The sequence below is a fragment of the Canis lupus genome, chromosome 8 (assembly GCF_011100685.1).
Source record: "Canis lupus familiaris isolate Mischka breed German Shepherd chromosome 8, alternate assembly UU_Cfam_GSD_1.0, whole genome shotgun sequence".
Classification (NCBI taxonomy): domain Eukaryota; kingdom Metazoa; phylum Chordata; class Mammalia; order Carnivora; family Canidae; genus Canis; species Canis lupus.
In genome coordinates, this window is record NC_049229.1 from 30,490,753 (window position 1) to 30,512,818 (window position 22,066).

The 22,066-nt window shown below is 41.0% G+C and overlaps 1 long non-coding RNA gene across 37 annotated transcripts in view; it reads right to left on the minus strand.

Moving 5' to 3' along the window:
• Positions 1 to 22,066, minus strand: part of LOC119876491 — a 309,631-nt gene that overhangs the window by 176,892 nt on the left and 110,673 nt on the right. Inside the window, exon 10 of one of the 37 annotated variants that reach the window (XR_005363300.1) lies at positions 17,109 to 18,751. The exons of the other annotated variants lie outside the window; for them this stretch is intronic. This is a non-coding gene — a long non-coding RNA (uncharacterized LOC119876491). Of the gene's footprint in view, positions 1 to 17,108; positions 18,752 to 22,066 lie in introns of those variants that run through there. 37 annotated transcript variants of the gene reach the window in all.

Below are 22,066 nucleotides of genomic sequence, written 5' to 3' on the forward strand. Positions count from 1 at the left end.
ATCTGGGTCCTTACAGAAAAGCCCAGAACCCTTTGCATTTTTGCTTTGATCTTCTAGTCTAGCGTCTGACCCATTGATAGGGCCCTGCAGAATCTAACGCTGGTTACAAACTAACATGCAAGCAAAATTATGGGTTCAATTTCTGAGCAGGCCAGTTGTGATGCTTGCATTGGAGTGGGCTAATGCATGGAGACAACGTGCAAATGAAGGACCTAAGATACAAAAGTGACCAATGGAGAGTGTGTAGATGATTTAGCTCAATTCCATCACCATGGTGAGTTAAACACCTGAATTACCTATTCTTTTAAGCCCACATAAATATATAAAATAACTATTTCTATAAATAGACTATACAAATCCATGTTTCTGTAATTGTCACTTTCTGTCATCACAGTTTTCTTGGGAGTGTCCCAATTTATACCTATTGCTATGGTGCAATTAGAGGCTCTCCCTTTCTCTTTAAAAAAAAATGTCCCAGAGTAGAAGATAATTTATATGGTCATCTCATATACTTTTTACAGAGAACAAATGTGCAACTTCAGTAGACAGCGAACAGTATTGATTTTCAAAGTGGCAAGCCCCAAATGTTGTAGGAAGGGTTGCCGTTATTGAAATACACTGCTGGAAACCTTCCCAGTGTTAAATGGCCTTTGCTAAAGACACAGTAAGACACACACCCCTTTGTGTTCTGTTGGGCTCAAGTTTTAAAATGTAGTGAAATTCTGGCTAGCTTCAATCCATTTGCTAAATGACTCTGGTTTTCCTGCACCTCATTCCCTCACCTGATATTATACCTTTGTCTCATTGCTTATCAGAAGTGTCTCTTTCCACATTCATTTTTAACACTGAGAAGAAACAAATTAGAATTCACATTTTTTGGCTTAAAATTATAATGCCTCCTACATTTCCCAAAGGAATCCTGCCAAGAGAATGGCCTAGAACAATAGCTGTTTGCCAAAAGTAAGAGGTAAGATTTTCACAGTAATTCCAACCCAAGCCTTTGAGCTTTTTTTTTTTCCTCCCATCCAAAATATGGGGAGAATGCCTGCTCTCCAGTTGCTGAAAAACCAGAGCAGATGCTGTAACTCACACAACTGATGAACAATGTATGTTGCTTTCCTTTGAAATCCTAGTCCTGCCTCAACGGTACAGACCTGGTCCTCCCTCTCAGGAAGCTTACAATCTTGTTCCAAAGGACAGATACAAGATAACACATAATTAAATGCTAAGAGTGTACATTCAAAAAGCAATATGTGTCAGTCTAAGGAGAAAGTGGTATGAGTTGGAGTAATAAGCAGATAAGTAGTGTTCATATTTTTCCTAAGGGACATCTTATAGACACATCAAGAAAAATATCTGAAGGGTATATGGCCACTTTCTCAAGGTCTCCATGGATTCCAAATCAACGTTCAGCTGAACTTTTCTGAATTTTGGACCTGGGTACTAAATGACTCTGCCAGGCAGAGAACTGGCTGGCAACTTCATAGAAGTTTCTCCCTTTGTTATCAAATTTTTCTTTTATTTTTTTAGACTAATCCAAGTCACTCATCTGAGCAAGTGAAGATGGCAAAATCCATATTCTTTTGAGAGAGGTTTTTTTTTTTTAAGATTTTATTTATTTATCATGAGAGACATAGAGAGAGAGGCAGAGACACAGGCAGAGGGATAAGCAGGCTCCACGCGGGGAGCCCGATGTGGGACCCCAAGGTCATGCCCTGGGCCGAAGGCAGATGCTCAACCACTGAGCCACCCAGGCGTCCTAAGAGAGATTCTTTGGGCCCTTTTCACAAAGATTTGTCTTCCCCTATCATTGTAGCAAGCATAATCAGACTGCAGTTCTTTCTGCAGTATACATATATAAAGATTGTGTCTAAAAGACATGAGCAAACACATCCCAACCCATACCCCAGTAGAAAACAGACAGGAAAAGACAGACTAACCTCAGATTCTTTGAAGTGAGAATGTAGCTATTCCGTATCTCCTTTACAATCATTAATCATCCAGCATTACTGAGCACCTACTAGGTTCTCAAGCCAGGCACTATGATGAGATCTCTGCCCTGCAGGAATACCTGAATTGGGTGGAAAAGTGCTGTAATAGAGCCTGTAGCCAGACACTGGACTGGGCTCTTTATACAGGCTAATCCTGAAATTATCTTCCCGGTTAGCCCTATTTTACAGAGGAGAAAACAAATGCCTGGAGAAAATACTATGCCTAAGGTTGTAAAGTAGTAAAGTAGGAATTCAACCAGGGTTTCGGGGTTTCAAAGCCTCTGCTCTTTTTACCATCCCATGTTCCCTTTGCTCTCATTCTAATTGAGAGCCCTGTTAGTTGGCACTGCTAAGACAGGGATCTGATATCTGGATGTTTTTTCCACCAGATCCTCCCAGAAGAAGATGTCCTAACTTCAGTGCAACAAAAAACCTGAGTGATAACATCAGATTTTGCCAGAATGGAGTTACATCCTGGCTGTCATACAGAAACCAAGGCCTCCGACAGTGAGCACACCATTATGTCACATTCTTTCAACAGCTCCAGGAGAACAGAAGAAAACAATGATGTGGGTAATTTAAAATAATAGAGGTTTAAAAGAAATCTTCACATCTGTCTTTTGAATTAATTATATAATTATTTGAGTTCCTATCTTCCTTTTTCAAATGGTAAATTACGATTACTCTGTAGTTACTGGAACATTGAGTACTACAGTAAATCAGCCGAGAGAACGCTGGGCAGCTGAGGAAGAATTCAAGGCCCAGCTTTCATGATGCAAAATGCTGGTGGCATCAGATGGGTCACTAACTTGTCTGGCCCTCAGCTTCCTCAAGAAGAAAAAAAGGGGGTTAGGCTAGAAGCTTTATTTATTTATCCAGTAAATATTCTTTAGTAATACTCAGTCTTTGCCCTCAGGTTGTTTACAGTCTAGTGGAAGAGATAGAAAAGAGTACAAACTATTTTAATACAGCATGATAACTGTTACTAAAAGGTAACTGGAGGATGAGATGGGATTGCATAATTCATTTGTAGGGTACGGAGGAGGGTACACTGTAGAGACAGTGGCACCTAAAGCAGAGGCATAAAGAACCAAAGGCAAAGTGTGCATATGCAGGGGGGAGCAGGAGCAGTGACCCAGGCAGATAGAACAGTGAGGGCAGAGGCCTGCCAGGGGCTGCCATGGTCCCTTAGGAAACCACAACTCACCTTACTATGTCTGGTTTGTGCAAAGGCAGCTGAAAGTGGTCATACAGGAGATGCACAGGGAGTCAGGGGCCAGACCCATTACCAGTGGCCTTTTCACCAAAAGGAGTTTCAACTTGATTCACTTCTTCAGAAACTATTTATTGATCTTACTATGAGGCCGGCCTTTTTCTAGGTTCTGGGGTTATCAGAACAGTAACAAGAACAACAGGTTCCTGTTTTTACAGAGCAAAATAAGAATCCATTCAAGGGTTAAAGCAGGAAAATGACATGATCAGAGTTTTAGAAAGACCACGCTGGCTGCTGAGTAGGAATAGCTTGGAGAAGGATAGCTTCTTTCAGCTATAAAATTCTGGCTCCATGATTTAAAACTCAGGAAATAATAAATTATAAAAATCTCCGCGTTAATATTTATATTATACATGAATATCAAAGTATATTCTTTTTCATACAAATACAGAAATCTTTGGGTCACAGATTTCTTTGCAATTATTCAATAAATCGAGTGGGTTCTTTCCACTGCTCTATGCTCAGATATGGGAACATTTACTTATTTGGTAGAGAAGGAAAAAGAGCCAACACATACTGCACCCTGAGGACGTACTAGAGGCAATGGGGAGGAGTAGGTATTAAGATAGCCCACTTTACAAATGAGGAATGCTGTCTCAAATTTCATCAACTCTAAATGTCATTTGGTGAGAACAGGGTAAAGCCAAGATTCAAATCTGATTTTCTGGTTGGTTTGTTTGTTGTACATCAAAGCCCCTACTGTTTTAGGTCCCAAAGCATAATTATAAGATAGTCACCATTCTCCCTGAGCTCTTGGAAGACTAGTAAAAAACTAACTTCTGGGTATCAGCTGGTCGGCTCAACATAGTTATTTTTCATGTAAACATGATCCATGTTCAAATAAATTACAAAACTCCTGATGTTCAGGGACCATGAGCATCTCAAAACCCTTCAGTGAGCTTATAGAAAGCAGAACTCAAATCTAGTCTATCAAGCCTATCAAATATTGAAAGCGGGAGTTTGAGGTATGGAGAAACATTTTTCTTAGAGTGGAGATGCACAGGTAGGGAAGAGAGAACCAAGCCTTGAAAAATATTTAGTAGTTCCTAGAAAGTTGTTTTCCAGTACAAGAAAGACTGCTTTCAAGCATAAGAATTCCCTGAGTTTCCTAAAAATAAACCAAAAATAAATAATGAAAACCACCTCAGGCCTCAGAGCCCATTTCTGCTCTGCTCACTTAGTGTTTCCTCTTCTCCTGGCACATTGGCTACCATCCCCTCCCTGTGGAATCCCGGATCTTATGCAGCAAGGCTGGGGGGCAGGTTTACAAGGCCTCCAGGAGCCTGGTGGCCTCCACACACTTCCTGGTCCCCACCCACCACCCCCAGATCTTCCGGAGTGTCCTGCTTCCTGTCCTGGAGCTAAGCCCCTTACAAGACTCACAGGAGGTAAGGGACGCTTGCTTTTCAAGCCCCTGAAGGTCTCTGTTTCCTTGCAAGTAAGACACCCACTGTAATTTATAAGTTAGCTATAACTGTTGAGTACAGGAAAGACTGAGCATCTTTTTTGTTCGTTCTGTTTGTTCTCATTTAAAGCATAGTATTCAAACACATCTGCTCACCCCCAAGTGTAGCACTTGCCGGTAATTTACCTAGAATTTCTAACCCCAGATTTTCTTTTTTTTAAAAAAGATCTTATTTATTTATTCACAAGAGACATAGAGAGAGAGGCAGAGACATAGGCAGAGGGAGAAGCAGGTTCCCCAAGGGGAGCCTGATGAGGGACTCCACCCTGGGACTCCGGGACCACACCCTGAGCCAAAGGCAGACACTCAACTGCTGAGCCACCTAGGCGTCCCTAACCCCAGATTTTTTTTTGGACAATCCACACAGTACACACAGCCTTGTTCTTTCTTAAACTAGGTGTGCTAATCCCATTCCCCTTGCCAAGAAGTGTTTTTTGCAGTGAACATTAGCTGCAGCAGTTCTGATCAATGAGATGAAAGAAGTCTGCTAACAGGAAAGGAAGGTGTCTGAGAAAGGTTACCTTGCTGAAAAAAAAAGGAAAAGAAAGATAGAAGAAAAGAAGGAAGATGGAATGGAAGAAAAGAGGAGAAAAAAAGAGGCACCTAGAGGGAAGCAGCTCCTTCTTCCTCTAGGTCTGGTAACTGTAAACATTCTAACCATCTTGCAACCATGAAAGGAATCCATCTGAAAACAGAGCTGACATGCGCAGGGTCGCAGAGCAAAAAGATGGAAAGAACCTGGGTCTTTGCATTTACCAACCCTACCACTCTCTGACTACTGGGCCTCTTCTTATGTGAAGTAAGAACTTTTTCTCATCGTATAAGTCATTTTGAGTCAGGATTTCTGTGTGTCTGAAAATGGCCTACTCCACTCCAGAACTGATGAGTAGGACAACCTTATTAGTGTGGGATCAAAAAGCCAGGCATGGGAAGATTTAACAAGAAAAAAAGCTTTTGTGTCAAGGCAGTAGCAATTCTGAGTGCAGTATAATGTCTATCACTTTAATTTGTCTTCTGGTCCACCACCCACTGGGTTTGGGGATCATGAGTACATATTGAAAGAACCATTCATTTTTTTTTTTTAATTCCATAAGCAGCATCCTCCTTCCCTTTAGGACCCAGTTTGACAGAGCATATTATGGAGGCAGATTCTTCCCGAGTTTAAAACCAAACATCTGCAGCATGGGAAGCTCTAGGGCTTCACTGTTTCCCTGCAGTGAGAACCACTAGTGTTCTGTATATATCCCCCAAGAGATGGTACTGAGAGTTAGAGAAGCAAAGGTGTCTATGGAGGCTGCAGGGCCTGGGGAGGTGGGGGAAGTCCCCTACCCCATCCCATGGCAGACATGATGTTCAGCAGAACAGGGCAGCACAGAAGCTGTCAGAGGACCATGGTTACCAGTGGCCCATGGCACTGCTTGGCAGGATGGGCAGTGTTTACTTGTGAGCACCTGTGGGTTCTCCCTGAGATACTTAGGAGAACATTGCTGGGAACTGGGAACCTAAAGCCCTGTACCAATAGGTGAGAACAAAGGCAAGGGAAGGTTGAGTGACTGCTGTTTCTGTCACTTCATGCATACCCACAGGTGGCTGAGAAGAAAGTGAGTAAGGAGAGAGAAAGCCTTGGTGGCCCATTAGGAAAAGAGCCAGTCTAATATTTTCACAGAAGTTCCAGCAAAATAATGCATCAGAAGTTTAGATAGAGTATGAAAGTGCCCATTTTGAGTAGTTTTTCTTTGAGCCTGTCCAAGCAGGATCATACCCAAGCAGAGAGAAAACGGTAACATATGGAGAGGATAAGAATCTACTAACCAAATCAAACTTCAGATAATTCTGGTAACAGAAATCATTGCCTGAAACTTTACTTGACATTTTTAATCAGAGAAACCAAAAAGGGAAGCACTATTGAGATTCAGTCATAGAGGATTTTAAGTTGCACATATTTGGGACAAGTGATCTGGGACTATAACACCAGAAGAATTAAGGAATTAAGTCTCTCCAGAATTCACTTTGAATCTGTACTGAAACAATATCATGAGTATTGTGTTCCCAGATCTGCTTCCCTAATTGTCTCTCACCCATGTCACACAGGGTATGTGTGTGCCTTTAAAGACTCAAGGTCATGATAAACAGCTTACCATCTCTCACACTTGGCCTTCATGAACCTTCCCAAAGGAGAAATTAGGAGGTCAAAACCCATATTTGCCTAAACCTGGGACAGAGAGGGCCAGGTTTCTACAATCAAAAATCCAATGAACGAAGCGAAGAGGAAGAAACGTGATGCCATCAAGATGAGACTGCAACATGGTCTGCGATGACAAAAAACTAGTGACACAATTAGCAAAACCTTTTATCTTAATCTTTTTATCTTTCTAAATCTCTAAAATAAAAATCACACTACAAGGAAAGTTTAAGGTAAATGGGAAATAGTCTATTCATTTGGAAAATGTCCAGTCTGAAAAAAGCAGGTACAAATCATGGCATGGTCTAGAGCAAGTTTCTATTATATTTGTAAATGAACTTTTAAAAGGCTAATTCTTGGGATGCATGGGTGGCTCAGCAGTTGAGCATCTGCCTTCAGCTCAGGGCGTGATCCCAGAATCCAGGATCAAGCCCTATATCGGGCTCCTTGTGGGAAGCCTACTTCTCCCTCTGCCTGTGTCTCTGCTTCTCTCTCTGTGTGTCTCTCATGAATAAATAAATAAAATCTTTAAAAATAATAAAAATAAAAGGCTAATTCTGTAAGTACCTGCAATTATTCCAAAAAGAATTTTCTAGTCCCCAGCATTGGCTTATGGGGAGAGAGGCTTGGATCAGAGTTAGGTTCCAGCAGCTCAGTCAGGATCAGGCAGGACTGTTAGAGTCCAGGGGAGCAGGAGGCAGAGTCTGGGTGAAAGTACAGAACCATGTTCAAGAGATCATGTGGGGATAAAACCAGAAAAGTAGAATACAACACAAGATCAAGGGGCTGGCTCCAGGCCAGGAACAGGAAAAGAAGGCAGGCGAGTGAAGGACGAGAAAGGGGACAGACAGATAGGGTTCAAGGTAGTAGAGTTCGTGAAGTTTGCTGTGTAAAGATCAGGAGCCCAAAAGATTCTCTTAGCGGGTCTGGTCACATGCACTCACATGGTTGGCCTGACTTAAAGGAATAGGTAAAGGGAAGATGGAATGACTCAAGGGAAAATAAATTCCAGAATAACTCTGGCCTTTCTGTCTCCACTCTCAATCATCTTGACTCTCCATCTCACTTCTCATAAAATGTATGGCCAGCAAATAAGTCCTAAATATAGACAGGCATTGTATAAACAAATACATTTTTTAAAATGTAATTTGAGGAAGAGTTTCAAATATGTTGCGGGGAGGTTCAAAAGAAGAAAAAAGTCAATTCAAGTCTAGAAGAGAACAGAAGATAATATACTAAGATTTTTGAGAGCATCATAGGTGCCAGGCACAGATTCTCAGCACAGCCCTGAAATATTAGCCCTCATCATTATAGGAGGTAACTGAGATTCACGAGGTCCATCCCCAGATAGTCCGGGAGAGACAGATGCAAGGCCAAATACGACTCCAAAGCTTCCTCTTGAGAGAACCAGGGAAATCTCATTCTGGAGAAATGGTCTATGGTCTGAAGCTTGCAAGAGGGCTAGGAGAAGACAAAAGGGAGTTGCCAGAGTTAAGCATTCTAGGAGAAGAAACAAAATGAGCAAATGAGGACCTGTAGGAAAGGCAAATACAGTCAGAAAATGCAGAGCACAGTTAGTTGGAAATAGTCCATAACAATTAGAGCCACAGAAAAGAGCAGTGTAAGGGTCAGTTGTGATCAGAGCCTGGAAGCTCTTCCCCACAAATCCGTGGACCACCCTGCTGCTACCTTTGTGTTCTGCGGACACTACAGAGGGTGCCCTTGAGCAAATCACTGCAGGTCAAATGAAAGCTTGTACCTAGTTTTCTAGATGCCTCAACCTGCCCCAAATCATACACAAGGGCTCTCCTGGAGACAGGGGAAGACTAGAAACAAAGGCTCAACCTGGCAAACATCCAGAGGAGACCTCATTCTTGAGTTTTTACTGTGTGTTTTGTTTTCAAAGAATATTTCAGCTTCTGGAATATCACACTTATTTAAAATTCTATGATCTATAGTGATGAAACTCCTCTGTTCATCCCTGGGGCTCCCAGGCTGTCACATAAACTAGTGTTTTACTTCTAGCTTATACCTTAGAGAGTCTGGAGACTACTGGAGCTTTTACATGTGTCCCTGAGAGGGTCACTGTGTTGCCATCCCTCTGCAGGCTTCCTCTGCAGTCTGTGCCTCTGACCTCTGTGCTCATCTGTTTCCCATGATTCCTACTGGGCCCCAGGGCGGAGCAGTATAACATAGTACAGCATAATTCACTTTTATAGAGCATCCTTCATGCGAGCTATCACAGGGAGCTAATCAAATGCTGACGAGAAAGGGTCTGCTGCAGGATAAGATTTAAAGGGAGGAACTGATTTAGTAGCTCCGGGGGCAGAAAAGAAATTTCAGATAGATGGGCTAGGAGAAGGGATTAACAACCCCCGCTGTGGTAAGATGTGGGTGGAGGGAAGTGGTCAAGTCCAAGGCAAAGAACACAGAGGGGTCGAGAAGCAGCTGGCATCCCGAGAAAGAACTACCAGGACTTTCACAGGCAGAGGTGATGTGGATTTCATTCAGGAAAGTAAACAAGTCATTGGAAAGCCTTTAGGTCCAAGGAACAGAAACCTCAGCCCAAAATGATTTGAACAAGGAGTATTAGTATCTCCCATAACAAAATGTTATGCGAGATACTAAGAGACGGTGGCCAGGTTCATTTGGTGGTCCAACAACATCATCAAAGTCCCAGGTTCTTGTTTCCTTTCTGTTCTGAAGACCCTCGTGTGTCAGATTTGTCCTCACAACCAGTATTCCCCAGGTCACAGGAAGGCTGACACAGTTCCAAGCATCACATCTGGGTATGGCAACAGCTAGACAACAATAAGAAGCGACAGAAGGAAGAGAGTCTGTTTTCTGCCTGGTCCACTTTTAAGAATGAGGAAATTCATCCTAGAAGCCCCCAACAGTCTTAGCCCTAAGGACTCTTTGGCCAGCATTGGAGTCTCATCCCTTTTGAAAACAAACTCTAGCAAGGATAGGATCATCATGATTGGTTTAGACCAATCAGGATTCACTTACAAGTCACATAGGAGAAGGGTGGACTCCAAAATCAAGGCTTTGTCCATAAGGAAAAGGGAACAATGGCAACTGAGATGTCAACCCACTCTGTCTCACACAAAAGTACTGCAAAATGGGCATTGTGTCTGTTGACCCCTGGAGGAATAGCATATATCCAATACATAATTAACTACACAATTCAGATTAATTGTTTAGAATTTAGGAAGATCATAGTGCGGGGAGAAAACTCTACTGAGAAAGAAAATAAGAATCTCTAAGCATAAGGGCATATTAGGAAGAGTTAGGATTGGGGGGAGCTGAATTTTGGCTTCATTCTAGAGTGAAATTAAACATATTTAAAGATGGGAGGAAAGTATGTTTGGGATCAAGGATTTCTGTTCTTGGCAGATGAGGCATGGAAGGGGAAAATTTTAATTCTGAATTAAAGAATGTAATGGTAGAGTCAGAGCCTTTGAGAGCAAGAATCTCCTGTTTCTGGAGGGGAAAGGGAGATATGCAAGAATGCATAGCCAAATATCAACCCAGGGACATGCATATGAGAACTTCTGCAAAGTCCAAAGCAAAGGGCTGTATGAAACCCAGAGGAACAGGAGGAAGACACATTTTTGGTGAGTGTGGAACCAGCCTGAACTTTATGGGTTCTGAGTTTCTTACTAATACTGAAACTTTGGGGGGTTTGAGTTCATTTACTCTGCGCAAAAATCACTTTCCAAGTACCAAGAAAAAAAAAATTGGCTCCAAAGATTACTGAACACCAAACTAGCTCTTAAGAAACCACACAGGGATGAGTTAAGTGTAAATGAATCACAAACACACAGATTGAATTTCTCCTAAACTGCACCAGAGTTTAAAGGCCAAGGGAAAAAGCACTTGAGGCAAAAGACATTTTGGCTTTTGCAGAGCCTAAAACATTTTTAATGAGTTTGAATTCGTTCAATTAACTCAAGGTTCAGTTGAGCTCTTTCTTCCAAACCTGGTGTTCAGCCTAGCGATATATATATATATATTGTATACATATACTGTATATGTATTAAATATATATATATATATATATATATATATACAGCTGCTATTCTAGAGCTGCTTCACCTTAGAAAGGGAATTGCTTTTGTTGTTTTTTTTTAATATCAGCTTCTTGATCCAATGCGATCAAAGGTAACTGAGACAAATATCATGACAACAACAAAATTATTTTTCCAACAGCCTGTAATATAAATGGTAGAACTCAAACGTCTGCACTCAATTTGGGGTACAAGACTAACAACCGTAGCAAATATGACAGATAAACATAAAGCAGCTTCTTCTAAAACCTTTACATTTCCAATGCTAGTGAGTCTATAGCAGGAATTCTTGTATCTTCTGATCATTTGTGGGAAGTTATTATTGAGTGTGCGCTAGGGAGCAGGTACCATTGGAATAAATGATAAGGATGTAAAATTATCTTTATCAATTTACTTCTTGTTTGGATGAACATTACTTGGTAATTGTCATGATGAATTAATGCCACTCAGGTCACCCTCATACCCTCTCTTCCTCCTCTTTGGAGTAGGTGAATGTCCCCAAAAGTCTGTTTTATTTTATCTTGTATCTCTTACCTCTTAGCCATTCCCATATCAGACACTTTTTCTCAGATATAGACACATTCTCCTTAAAATGGATGCTCAAGGGGATCCCTGGGTGGCGCAGCGGTTTAGTGCCTGCCTTTGGCCCAGGGCGCGATCCTGGAGACCCGGAATCGAGTCCCACGTCAGGCTCCCGGTGCATGGAGCCTGCTTCTCCCTCTGCCTATGTCTCTGCCTCTCTCTCTCTCTCTGTGTGACTATCATAAATAAATAGAAAAAAAAAATGGATGCTCAAACACTGAGAAGATGAAATATCATTAATTCTCTTTCTTCTCCACTAGAATCCTCTAACTTTTGCCTTGCCTACCTCAGATAAAGCTCCTTCTATTCTCTATTTGATCTGTTCAAAATAGTACATAAATAACCATGGTTAAGTATTCCTCAGTGGTCTGGCTTAATCTAGGTGTAGAATCTAGAATAAATAGTTGGATCAAAGTAGAGATTCCACATCATTCAGGCAACTGCCCATTAATACAATTTCACGAAACTGAAATTGAGGTTAAGTTTTGCATTTGAAGTTATATTCCCTCAGGACTTAGAATGCAGACAGTCTGTACTGAACTATAGTTTTGTAATGATGCTCCCAATAAAATTCAAGCAATAGTAACATAGACATGTGTGTCTGTATCTTACTGAAGTTGAACACATTTGATGTCCTAGACACTGTGTGCTTATATCCCACAAGGACCAGTGTGATAGGTATGCTTACTGTCCCCACTTTACAAATGAGGAATCTGAATTTCAGAGAAATTAAGTAACTAAACCAGGTCATGCTGCTACGAAGTGACAGAGGCAGAATCTGAGGAGGTCTGTAGGAGCCCAGGTTTGATCTGTTAACTCCCACTTCTCACTGGCTCCAGTAAAAGCAGGGCAGGATCACTGCAGCTCTTTGGCTGGGGTAAGAATGCAAAAGCTAAAATTTTGTTTTGTTAACCTTAATTCAGTTAAGGGGAAGGAATGACACTTCAGGGAAAAGAACCCAAGTTTTTTTTTTTTTTTTTCTTCAATTAAATTATATTTTACAAGAATCCCCAATGAAACCAGAGGGGGAAGAAAAACTTGCTTCTCCTTTATCCTTCCAACAAGTACCTAAAATGTCCCTCCTAATTCCTGACTTCAGGTGATGGCTTATGCAAGTATCATTAGAGTGCCTATCTTGTTAAAGAAAAAAACCTGATGACAAGTGCATTGGGCTTCCCTGCTTTGAAACAGAAGAGTTCCTTACAGCAGGAGACACTCACCACTCACCACATCCAGTGGAAAAAAAATCACAGATCTTGAATTTTAATTTGGTGTGTGTTTGGAGAAAGAAACAGGAAAAGAATATATGACAGACAAAGAGAAGACAACTGGTGAACTTATTTTCATTGCACAAGTCCTGGGAAATTTTCTCTGAGAGCCAGAATAAAGCATTCAGCTCCTCTGTCCCTTCTGTGGAAGACTCAAAATAGTCAATGCATTTCTACTCCCTTTCTTAAAGCCACTTCCTCCTCCTCCCTCTATCCACCCCCCACCCCAAAATAAAACTTTTTTCCCTCAGCCAACAAATTTTCTGGTCACCACAACAACAAGCAGATTCACAAAGCAAATGAGTAATTTGGAATGTGACAAGTATCCCATCTGACTCACAGAAAAAAAAAAGAAAAGGTGGCTGCTGCCAAAATGGAAATGCTTTCTGGAAAATTCTTGAAAATATTCCTAAAATCTCAAATTGGGCAAGTGAATACACCCTGAGGAAAACCTTGGAATTTCCCAAAACATAAACAAGGTAAAGTTTTTAAAAGTGTTAAAGTGATGGATATAAATATGCTGAGGTGTCTATATAAATTAATTTTCTTTTCTTTCTCTAATGTTTGCTTTTAACGCTTGAGCGACTGCTTTAAAAGTCCCTACCAGGCAGTGGGTAGAGATGGTCCCAGAATTTCCATACAGAAGGAAGGGGCTTATGGGAGATGATCTGGATATAAGAGCAGGTCGGGAACTTGAAGATGATCTAGCAGCTCATGGATTTTATTTAGATAGTACAATTATTATCACTGGGGTACTTGGAGAATGAGCTAATGAATGGCTAATGAAGATTAGAGTGAAACTAATATCTCTCATACACACTCCAAGCCACAGTAGTCAGCACTGCTAGTTGTCTACTTAGCATCCATGCCTACTTTCTTTCTCCCTGACAGAACACTGATTTTTGTTCAGTCAACTGCTAATGGTCTATACAGCCGTGATCCTTAGGGAAACATGGTCCAACACCAAATCCAAGTTGTCTAAGATAACTCTATGGTCCTTTTCAGGAATGTTTTAGAAATAAGCATATGACCTAACTCTCACCAACAAGATGTGAAAAGTTTGCTGGAAGATTCTAGATTCTATTTCCTCACTACTAAGCAAGACAGCCTCCTCTACCATGAGCACTGACCTGAGTGGACGTGACTCCCAGCTTGCTGCAGCAATCTTGCTACCAGCCTGAGGCTGTAGTCAACCCTGGGGCAAGCTGCTCGTGTTGATGAAAAGAACCTGAGATATTGATAGCATCATTGGCCTCTGAAGCAACATACCTACGAGACCACCTTATCCCTGGACTTCTTGTAATGTGAAGCAATACATCTCCATAATGTTTAAGCTAGTTGACTCAGAGTTTTCTGCCTGTGGTAAACAACAGGAAGTCACATAGCTGCCCCCTGTACCACCACCTGTTGACATAGACAATGGCTTAGAGGCTAGAGGAGCTTCAAGATGTTCATCCAGAATTCAGAGACATAAATCACAAACTCACGTCCCATATAAGACCTATGAATGGCTCATTCAGAGTGGACAAATCATGCCATGTTACACTGCATTTATGCAGTATGCCCATTTTGGTTAGATTTGCAAGAGTTGCTCTTTTCTTGATACTGTATCAAAACTTCAGGAATAAAAAAATTGCAGTCATATTATTATAGAAACAGGCACTTACTTTCTCCATCAGTCCCAAGATAAAATGTTTCTTTATCTTTTTGATATATTTATTATTCACACGTCTCAGATCTACTCAGAGTAGGAAAAATACAAAAGGGGATGGAGAGAAAGTCAGAATCAGTGAGAGCAGCTCGCCCTTGCACTGAAAGAAAGTTGATGTAGTGGGAATAGGAGTGATATTTTTGAAAAATGCTAAGTGCTTGTTTTGTTTTGTATTTCCATGTATTTTACTTCTCCTTAGTAAGTATAAAGCATCCACCTGCTCTTGTGGTGAAGTAGGATTGGCAGGGAAGTAAAGAACAATAGAGAGTTAATATTCAATATTTAACTTTTAGAATAGGATTCCAAATAAGGCAATAGATTTAAAAGTCATTTCATTAAATGAGGACTTTTTTAAAGTTTTATTGTAAAATATTTTACACATATAGACGATATAATGACATCATAAATATCTTTACATTCATATACAAAGTAAAAAATTCTTAACATTTTTCCATATTTGCTTTGGATCTTTTTTAAATAAAACGTAAGAGATATCTCCTCAAGCCCATTCTTCTCTGCTCTGATCAGTGGATCTTTTTGTAGTCTTTTACCATCTATGTACATACCTACACCAGTATCCTTTATTACTTTGTATGCCTTTAAATATTCCATGAATTGTAAACAGTGTACAATTTCAATTGAAATTCTTATGTTTCTTTAATCACTAATCATTATTCCTCTGAGATTAATGAAAAATGATAGATGTAGCTATTTTCATTCAATTCATCAGCTTTATAATGTATTCTAATTTACTCATCCTCCTATTAATGGGTAGATTGCTTTCAGTTTTTCATTATTCAAACAATGCTTCAAGGAACATTTTTGCCTCTCTCTAAACATGAGTGAAGTTTTCCCTTTGATGTGTAGATTGAATCACAGGAAATTGTCAATATTCAACCATTCTGACCTACAAAATGACAGATTAATATGGCTCAACCCAGGGGTGCCTGGATGGTACAGTCACCTGAACATCCCACAGTTTTGGCTCAGGTCATGATCTTGGGGTCATGAGATCTAAACCCACTCTTGCTCATGTTCTTTCTCTCTCTCAAATAAATAAATCTCTAAAAAAATATATGGCTCAACCTACTATGTACCTGGAAATGAAAATGCTGGTTGATAGGATATAAATGTCTTCAACTCAACCAGCTATAGTCAAATTTGGGAAGATGATTTTCTTAAATACTTATGTAATCAACATCCAAGTCTTGAACACTCAGTTCACAGTTTATTCCATAGAGAAAGTAGGTCTTCTACCTTTGAGAGAGAAGGATAGGATAAAGAGAAGAACCTGGGAGTTCCCATGTAACTATGTCATCTACCAAACCTTGGAGAAGATGTTATGCTTCATTTCAAACCCCCAAAGTTTCCACTATTCCCCAAGGCTAAGGCATCATGGATGACTGAAAAAATTTGGTACACTATCCTAGGAGATCTGTTCGATGAAGTTTGAGCTTGTCTTTAAGAAGCAGCCCAAGGGGATATTTAGAACCACAAATTATCTACAGTTAAAATAGCAATAGCTTCACTTGTGGTTCTCTTTTCTTAACTAGAATCAGAAAAGATGGGCCGTGGTGAGAGAAGGATAGAGGAATGTGTACAGATTCTTGAATCAGTTCAATTTCTGAACACAAGGAATAAAAGTTTGTTTCTTAACACAGGATAAAATGGGCTGACTTTAGCTTTCTCAAATGTGTGTATCATTCCTATAGATGACTTGGTAATTAAACTCTGGAGGTCTCCACTGTAAATTATCATGTAACTTGTACTCCTATAATAAATAAGCACCACTTGCCTTGTAAACACTATTGACAGTGCTTACAGCTTGCCATATCATTAAAATGCCAACACCCAGTTATCAAATATGATATCTGGATGCTTAAGTTCATTTTTAATGATTGGAAATGCCCCGACCACCATTCATCAACAAATATTGCCCCAGTAAACACAATGCTCAGTCCTGGATCCTTGTGGAATTCTTTAAACATTTTACTTAGTTCTGGAATCCTGGATAGAATTCCTCAGATATTTTTTTTTTCCAGATGACTGACATTTGGGAATTTTCTTTATGGCCTCACTAAGTTTTATCTGCCTTTTATAGGTAAATTACGAGATTAGATCTAATATACTTAGCATTTTGCTACAGTAACAAACAATCTCAATACATCAGTGGCTTACAATGAATATATCTATCTTGCTCTTTTTTCATGAGGTCTGTGGGTTAGCTACAGTTCTTCTGGTCTCTGCTCAGCTCTACGCCCACTCATCTTCACTGACCAGAGCACTGGCATGTCACAGGATCAAGCTCAAAGTCATGAATCAAACAAGTATGCTGGAGGCAGGGGCAAATCACACACCACAGGAAGAGGAATGTAGATTCCTATGACAGGGAGGGGATGAGTTGTGGTGAATGATAATCCAGTATACCACAAATTTTCCGAAAGTTTCCTTGGCCAATGACAAAAAAAAAAAAAAAAGGAAAAAAAAAAACACAATGTAAATTGGTGCACATTAGCAAAAAATTGAACTTTGAAGTCACATCAAATCTGACACATTCAGTGTAAGTACTACAAGGCCCTAAGGAGAAAGTCAGCAGCTGCTGAAAGTTCTTACTTCAATTCTCCCCTTTGATTCACTATGTGCTTTTTCTTTCATTAAAAAAGTATGAGCAACAAAGAACTTGCTCTTTAAGAGCATAAAGAATATGGTACTTTACTTGCTCAAAACATTTTCCCGTATTCTCTTCTGGATTTACCTTCAAAAGATATAGTCTCTTTTTCATGAATCATCACATTGTGGGAAAAAAAATGTTTCTTTTTAGAGTTAGATATCTAAAGAATTCATTCGCTATCAAGTCTTATGAATCAGGTAAATGAATGGTCAAGGTGTAGAACCGAATTAGGGTGAGCAAAAACAAAGTGCCAGCCTAAAGCAGTCACAGGTTTCTTGCATGCTCAATTACCTTCAGGTTATTATAGTAATTTCAAATAAGCATTTCTAAGAATGTTCTCTTTAATAGTAGCATCATTAGTATAAACGCATAGTCTCTTAAGGTGATACTTTAAAACAAAACTCACTTGATGATGCAAGTTCTGACTTTTGTTGTTTTGTTTTGCCTTTTAGATTCTCATTCTCTAGTCTTGCCCATATGTATTTCATGGCTATGATCTGTAATAACATATTTAGTATTTGTTTCTGTCTTCCACAGCAAGCCAACCCATGCTATCCAGGCTGCCAAGGAAAGTTCTGACAGCCTGTGATGATCACTGTATTATGCTCTTTTCTACAGAGATACAAAGTCAGTTCTGGTCCTTGGCCAGTTTTCATAAACTTGTTACATTCCATCTGTGAGTCTACACAGGTACTTTAAGCTGATACCCTTTTCAACACTAGGCAAAGAGAAACTGATAATTTCCATGTATGTCCCAATGGGAATTCCAAATAAAATTCAGATAGGAGATGGCAAATGAAACCTTCCCTAAAGATAGCAAACCAAACGTACATGATGCAATGTGAACTCTGACAAAATAAATGCCGTTCAATTACAGCTACATATAATCATATGACTCTTTCTTTCTCTCCAAAGTCACGCTCAAGTCTTGAAAGCGTCAGGTAGAAATAAATGGTAGAGAAAGAACACCTAAAGCACATACAAGTGCGCTGTAACCCATTGATTTCCATCCTGAAAATCATTCTAAAAATCTTCCTCCCTTCTGAAAATCAATGAGGTTTTCAAGCTCTCATTGTGTGAAAGGATATTCAGGAACCCAATAAGGACAATAGTGGCAGCCCCAGGATTACGATGCTGGGGGCTCTTAATAGGATAGACCCTGGTGAAGTCTGTCCTACTGAGGCACAGCTGGAACTAAAACCCCTCGGCCCAGCCTAAACTTTGAATCTGCTGGTTTATCACCCTTCGGATTTAATTCTGCCCCTCTAGGCACCCTCCCCTTTTGGGTGGGGTGATAAAAATGGAAGAATAGAGGAGCTCATGATAGGAATTGTTTGATAAGGCCGTTAACACCGGCGTGAACTCCAGACCAGCGAGAGGGGCAAGAATGGCCTCGAAGTCAGTCTTTACAAATGTGCGTTCTTCCTCCCGCACGATCTTTAAAAGTAGTATCTCTTGCACCAATCTATCCCTTCTTGGGCTGCTGTGCTGTGGACACTTCTGAGCTGCAGGAATGTTATCCATTTCGGGACATTCACCTGCAAATAAGTGCAGAAAGGAAAAATCTTCGCGGGCTGCTCCGACGGGACCTCAGAAATAAGCCGCGCCTCCCGCGTTCCTTTCTCCCGAGCGCTGAAATTCGTGGTAAAGCACCAGCCTGCGCGTTCCCAAAGAGATTTGCTTACAAAGACCAGTGTGGGAGAGGCCGATTGGGTCTCCCGAGGTAGATCTCATCCTCTGACAACTCGCCCGGGCCCCGCTGAATCTCGCTCTGCGTGTCTAATTACCTGCCTGACACCTGAGCCTTTCTGCCGCAGCCCGGCTGCGGGGCGCGCTGCTCTCCCCCAAGGCGTGGCAGGCGCACAGCTGGGGGGGCCGGCCTGGGCGGGGAGCGGCCCCCCATCGGCCTCTGGAAATCCACATTTTAGGGCCTTGTAGTCATTTCCTTGCTAGTGCGAGGCAAGTTTCTGTACATTTTTATAAAAGGAGGCCAGAAGAGAACACCCTCCTCTTTACTTCCTAATATATTATGTCCTCCCCTGCCGAGTCCGGGGACTTAGTCTGGATTTGGTAACTGAAGTAATATAAATGTTAGCTAAGAAGTATTCCGCAATATGGTTCCAATTTAGGCCTGTTTTGAAGTCTAAAGGCCCAATATGTCTCGTAGATTCTTCGCTGGACATTAGCGCTAATGTAATTTGCGGAGGAGCGCAGGCCGCGAGCTAGAAGGGCGCTTTCCCAGTGCCAGGGGGACTCGCGCATTCGCCGGTAGTTACCCCACCGCTTTTGATGTTGGGGGCTTTGCTCAGGAAATTGCCTTATACTTGCCAGGGTTTGCAGATAAATGGAGCAAGGTAAGTGCTGTACCCTGTCACCACCCTCTCTCCTCTCCAGGCTCTGGAAGGACGCAGCCCCGGCTGAATGCAGCCTTTCTCTGCAAGCTGTTTGCACTTTACTTCAATAACGTATCTCTCAGAACCCTGGCCTGATTTGCGAAGACACGCCTGCCTTTTCGGAGCGGGGCTGACGCACCCCCACCCAGAGCCCGCTCGCTCCCCTCCCTACCGCACCCCCCCCCCCCCCAGCAGCCCAGCTCCGCGCTCACACCCCTCCCGAGCCCCCGGCTGCATCCCGGTAATGAGCATCCCCCTGGAACCGCCTGCCCTTTATCTTGCTGGGGGGACCCGCACCTTTTGAACTGCCATCTGTAGATTGTGTTGGTGCACTGACTTGTTAACTGTGCCATGCTGTGAAGGAAATGGCATGATTTAGATCAAGTGCTCAGGACGGCTGTTCATAAGAAACACTTGAGCCAAGCTGTTGCTGCTCAGAAAGTGCCCTGGGGAGAGGGGTTCCGTTTCGGGTCACGGTCCTGCCTTGTATGAGGGCAGGCGCAAAGCGCTGCAATCCCGGGCTTCGCTGGGGCTGGAGGGAGGGGGTGGGGAGAAACATTATGAAACCATAGAAGCGAGGCTGCCAAATTAACTTCTCACCCTTTCAATCACACTCCAGAGGATAAAAGCCTAACATTTCTGCCTCAGAAACAGGCTCGGTTTACACCAAACAAGTTATTTCTCTAATTTATCAGCCCGGCCAGCTATCCTTCTAATTACTGAAAATCTCCGCAGTTCATGAAGCCACTTTTGGAGATGTACGATGAGCAGCAAGCTGGGAAACGGCTGTTGGAACATTTTTTTTGTGGACGGGACTTCTCCGAGACTGCTTATCAAAATCACTAAAAAACACAGTTTCTGGGTTCAGTTGTTTTGTTTCCATGAAAATGTGTTCCCTTGTTCCAACTGGCAGAAATAAATGTGGGGAACTGCAAGTTTAGGTAAACGCAGATCGTTAAATCCTCACCTCTAAACAGCGAATTTCTGCAAGTAAAGTTTAATTAGGAAGACAAAAGTAAAACTGAGACAGAGCAAGGGAAGAGGAGAACCCTTCAGCTTAATTCATCAACTCCCAGGCTAATACCAAGGGCACTGATTTGTCCATTATATGGAAATAGATGATTAGGGTCATTCTCTAAGACAAATTTACTTTTCTGCACACTCTAAATCTGTTTAGTCACTTTAAAGGTGTCAATTATTGGAACAGGCTAAGACTATGAATTTCTTAGTAATAGCTTTAATAACATTTTGAAATGAAAAGCAGATACCTTGAAGTCAGCCTGCTTTGAAAAGACATATGAGCAGCTCTGGTTTTAATTTGTGTAGCATTCTACATCTGGAATCCCTTATAATTAAAACTAAAAACTGAACTACTACTTCCACCTGTCAAATGATGAAAAGATGAATGCACTAATAAGTTACTAAATAGCCCAACATGATAGAGTTTACATTCTCATTCTATACAGTAAAACAGAATTTTGGACAGGAGGCTAAAGGTCTTTGGTCATTACTAATAACACACTTTGAGTATTAACCTATATGTCCTGCTGCAACTACTGACGGGATCTTTTTTACATTAAGAGCTCATTTTTGTAAGTCTTTGTTTTAAAAGTAAATAGAGATTTCAGAAAGAATATTCAAAACACATAAATTAAGATGTACTTTTCATCCCATGTTCTATGGTTTCATCATTCTTGAAACCATTCTAATAGCTTCCTATACTAATTGTGTACAGTTGTCAAAAAAAAAAAAGATCTAGTATTAAAAGAAAATCCAGTGTTTACAAATATTTATCAAGTGCCTACAGTATGCATGGCTTTGTGCTCAGCACTGGAATTACAGCACTGGGCAAAATATGTCTTTTTTAGCTAATTTAGAGTTCAGAAAACTTTCAGTAATTTCTTCAGAATGACAAAACACACACACACACATACACACACACACACATTTTTGCCTAGATTCTGATAAGAAAAAAACAGTTTCCCAAAGCTTTTGCTGTCACTCCAATTAAAACAACAATGGTCATTAAAATGCCCTCAGACTGTCACTGGTGATCAGAAGGTTAATTATTTAAAAATGTAAATCCTGAGTTGTAATCCCTATTGAAGCTGTTTGGAACAACTCCCCCTGCAGAGGTCGAGCTGTGTGGGCGGCCCCTAAAGGCTCATTTTTCTTATTACACAGTCTTGCTTCTCTGTCATGAAATAAAAATGGAAATATCACATTTTGAAAAGAGCATTGATTCTCCTAGAAAAAATAATGAAGACCTTTTTGCCAGCCACTGAAAGAGTCTTCCAACAGAGTAGATGCTGCTTATGGGAGGCTTGTCCTGATTGTTCTCTTCGGCACAGTAATAACCACTGGCAAGAGAGACAGAAGGACAGGACAGGAAAGACCAGGAGGCAGCCCTAATCACAATGAACTGAGTCCTCCCTCTATGAAAATATGCCTGGAAAAAAA